This window comes from Octopus bimaculoides, chromosome 15 (genome assembly GCF_001194135.2).
Source record: "Octopus bimaculoides isolate UCB-OBI-ISO-001 chromosome 15, ASM119413v2, whole genome shotgun sequence".
NCBI lineage: Eukaryota > Metazoa > Mollusca > Cephalopoda > Octopoda > Octopodidae > Octopus > Octopus bimaculoides.
Window position 1 is genome coordinate 57,867,313 of NC_068995.1, and position 5,054 is coordinate 57,872,366.

Sequence of the window (5,054 nt, forward strand, 5' to 3'; positions counted from 1 at the left end):
ATGCGCCTTAGCTTTGATAATGTTTAGTTCATAATTAACGGTGGAAAATTAGTCCAGGGACGATTCGCCACCATCACATTGGTTTCGATGCTTTTCCTAAGCGCTTTCTAAGTTTTTGATTGTTAGCAAAGAGGTTCACGCTTGTCGAGGAACTGATTGTTGATGCGATACATCATAGACAGGGCTGGCAGAAATGTTAGTGTGCTGGGTGAAATGCTCAGCGGTATTTCGTCTGTCTTTGCGTTCTGAGTTCAAATTCTGCCAAGGTCGACTTTGCCTTTTATCTTTTCGGGGTCGATAAATTAAGTACTAGTTACCCACTGGGGTCGATGTAATCGACTTAATACCTTTGTCTGTCCTTGTTTGTCCCCTCTATGTTTAGCCCCTAGCAAATTATCCAGCGAATATACTGCGCCGCTCTATCGTACCTGTTGAGATACTCAGAGGGTGCGAAGAAAAGGCTGCACATCGAACAATATGATCGGTGGTTTTAGTCTGTTGTTTACATACACGACATGTTGATCTACTGCCGTTCTTTGAGATGTTGACCTGTTATTATGAGGCCTGTCTTTGTATTGCCCCCCCCCCATCCATCGTCCTTGTAGAAAATAAATGAGATCATCATCATTATTGTTGTTATTATTGTTTTACTTCTCAGAACCTTCGATCTTGTTTGTTCTGGTAGATTCTGTAAGAGCGGACAGCAGCCATCTGCTGTCAGAAGTCTCACAGGGTCTCTTTTTGCACATTATAAGCTCTGATACTTGGTTGTTAATTATTGTGGAAGACATTCAACATCCAAGTACCAATCTCAAAATCCTAGCTCTCTCCAACAGACCAGTTTTTGGGGCTTGCTCTGCTCTCATGCCAATTCCAATTTCTCTGACATATTTCTCGAACTTGGTCGTTCGTGCTCCGAGTGCCCCTACAACTACTGGAATAACAGACACTCTTCTCATAATCCACATACTAGCAATTTCGTCTTTTAGTAGTCTATACTTTTCAATCTTTTCTAGTTCATTGTCACTTATGCATGCATCCCCAAGTATTGCAATATCTATGATCTTAGTTTCCCTTTTCTCCTTAATCTACCACAACAATATCTAGTCTCTGAGTCTCGATTGGGGAGTCATACTGGATTCTAAAATCTCACAGTATCTTATGTTTCTTCCCTGTTCTCGGTGATTCCTTTTCATTCATATTCGTGTCATTTCTGTGCTCTGTCCAGGTCCTACTTTCCACATAGCCTCCTGTTATTAATATTGTTATTCAGTAGTCTTATTGTTATCTCGTGCTTTCACTGCATTACCGAGCGCAGCTCTGTGTGCCTTGGGTATGTGCTGTGATTTGTTGTGCTGCTTTTATTTTCACTGTATTCAAAATGCTTTACGTAAGATGTGTGCGGTGCCTAGTGGTGCTATTTTCTGTATGTTATATATACTTTTAAGTCTTGGTGTCTTTGTTAGGTATTTGTCTGAATGTTTTTATCTTTTATTTTCATCATACCTAATGCACCTACTATGATAGGAATTGTTTCTGCTTTTAGACTCCACATTGAAGTTACCTCTATTTCCAGATCTTGGTTTTGAAAGTTTCTCCGTTTCTTCTAAAGAAACATTGTCATCTGTTGGTATTGATACATCGATTAGAAGGCATCCGTTTTCTTGATGATCTCTGACAACTATATCCGGCCTATTGGCCTTAATTTCTCTATCTGTGTGTATTGGTACATCTCATAGTATGGTTGTTTTCTCGTTTTCTGTGACCTTTTCTAGCGTGTGCCTATACCAACTTTATCCTGTTGTTATTCCATAGTGTTTACACAGCTCCCAGTGTATAGAGATCCCAACTCTGTCGTGTCTGTGAATATATTCCCTCTTAGCAAGGACTGGGCAGCCAGAGACAATATGGTTTATTGTTTCATGTCCATCTCCACATATTCTGCCGTTACTTGTTATGTTTATTCTCATTATATGTTTTTGGTAATTTCTGGTGGGAAGGCTTTGATCTTGTGCTGCGATTAAAGATTTTCACGACGAATTTAAACTGACAACTCCATACGAATATTCATTCGTCTAGTGAGTGAGGACGTGCAAGATATGTGTGGGTTGCTTAGCGTTTCCCCCGCTCGGGAAATTCGTTACAATATTTTGTTGTTATATATTTTTATTGTTTGCATGGCTCTATGTAAACCTCTCATGTCTTTTGTATTGTCCTAAGTGATTTAAGCGGATTTTGTGGTCAGTAAAGATGGCGAACTGGCAGCATTTTGCATGTCTTTACGTTGTTAGTTCAAATTAGGGTACCAGTTGCAGTCGAGTACTGATGTTGATGTAATGTTGATGTGTGTGTGTGTGTGTGTGTGTGTGTGTGTGTGTGTGTGTGTATACTCAACTAAACCCTCCTCGCCGCTGTTTTATAATTTATACTTGCAACGTGTCCCCACCCGTCATCCTCGAAGCAATAAAATAAATCCTTGTTGCTGTTGTTGATTATGTTGTTGTTGTTGTTATTATTATTTGATGGCGGTGAATATAGTAAATTAACCTCACTGAAGTGAAGGAGGACATATATGGACAGTTGATTTATAGACTATGTTTAAATATAATAATAATAATAATAATGATAATAAAAATGAAAATTATAATAATGAAAAAACGGAGAGAAAAATCAAGGATAAGTTTCAGTTCCACCGTTACTTACCGTTATTTTCTTTGATGTTATAGACGTAGTTCGCTTTTTAATAGGTGTATATAATATAAATGGGAGGTCAGTGAATAAATAAAAAAAAACGAACCACAGACACGCATAGACGCAATCACACGCTCACGCATACACCTATACACACACATTACACATATATGCATATATATGCGTATACGCATACATATATTATATATATGTATATATATATGTGTGTATATGTACGCATAGATATAGACATGTTATAATGTTATGAGCTCTGACTACTTGTGAATAATCATAAAAACTCGTTCCATATTTGTAACGAATATATATATATATATATATATATATATATATACATACGTGTGTGACTGTGCTCGCACGACTGTGTATACATATGTGCACACGTGTGTATGTATGTATGTATGTGTGTGTGTGTATATATATATATATATATATATAGATATATATATATACCTGTATGTCTACACACACAAACACACATATATATGTAAGGAATTGTGTATCCATATGTTTAGTACACTTATAGTTCGTCTTGTGAAATTCGACGCCGTCGTTTAACTGCAGGGCTTTCGGTAGTTTGGATTGGGTATCGAACTGACTACATTCGTCTTCCATTAATGACTCATCATAGATCACTTAATTCTGCTTTACCATTTGTATTCCCACTCACACACACACACGCACGCACGCACGAACGCACACACACAAGACATAGTGAGCACAGCGAGTATAGTCGATAGAATGCCAAAAATACTAAAACCAGGAGTTGAGAAATTCCCATTTCTGTGTTCAATACTAGACGCAGCTAATAGCACTTTACACAGAAGTAACGTTACGAAAGTTTATGTAAATTTCCATTTCTAGTTTCCAGTCTCCAAAAGAGAAGATCAATCACGATTCAGTAAATGACTACAGATGTCGCTCTCAACCTGCTGTGTGTAGCGACCAAAGCTCTTTTAAATCCTACTTTATCGAATTAAATAGGGCCACATAGCATAGATAATGTTATCTTATGTAGCTCTTAAAACAGATGATGGTGTTCGATCATCGTTCTGCTGGATCAGGGTTGATGTAGAACTCAACAACAATTGAGACAACAATAACTCCGACCGTAAGCCAACGACGGAGCTTCGACGGAGTCTCTCGCTGCTATAAACAACCGTCAAATTTCATCCGTATCAAATCCTATTGCCCTAAAAGAAGAGGAAGAACACATTGGATTTTGTAGTTCTAGGTACATTCGGCCAGAAAAGAAAATATGGGATGGCAGTGTCTGGAACAACTTCGATGATAAACCTGCCATACCTCGGCTAAATTTGGGTCCAATGACAGCAACAATAGTGACTATTTCAAGTTTTAAGAGAAGGGGTATAGTTATATCGACCCCAGTATTTGGCTCGCTTTTATCTTATCAATCATTTAAAGAATAAAGATCGAAGTTTAAATCGACTGGGTTTGAACTGAAAACCTACAGAACCAGAAGAAATACCATTATGAATTTTTTCCCGACGTATAAACGATTCTACCAATCCGCCAACTTAGAAATGGCAGAAATAGAAGTAAAAGTCGTTCCGTCTATCAGTTGGGAACAGACTGCTTCGTTTATAACGTGTTTCACAATATTGTAAAGCTGGATTAACGAGTGTAAAGCTGGATTAACGAATGTAAAGCGTTTACAGACATGTAAGGTCTGTCTGACATACTGACATGTGACAGGCACTCTACTGCACACATGTTATACATTGGTGTACGGCAACCATCTCCTACAAACAATTTTGAACGAATACATACATGTATATCAGATACAGCATAATGTAGGAAAAGAGACAGAGAGGAAAGTATCGATAGAGAGGAAACTGATCGAAAATAAAATGTGACGAGATATTCGTAAAAACTTAGTTGCAAGATGAATTGATGGAAAACATTAAATAGAAGGAAGGATCTGCTCACAGAAACGTATTTGTTACATGTCGTAAAAAATGGCAGAAAAGCATGGAAATATGTAGAAACTTAATGCCGACTAATTCTTAACCATCAAGTTTTAAATGATAGGAACAATTTTTTAATTGAAATATTTTCATTTTATTTTCAGTCTATGTATGCGTTTTAATACGTAAATGTATACATGGTGCTTTATAATGATGGGATACATTTTAAATGCATGTAACTAGGGACGGATCAAGCAGGAGCAAATACGCACAATTTTTTAAATTGCAAATACAAAATGTGCCATCATTATGAGACACCATGTATCTTATCTATAAAAGGCAGAGAGAGAGAGAGAGAGAGAGAGAGTGTGTGTGTGAGTGTGTGTGTGTGTGTGTGTGTTTCTAAGCACTCAGTAA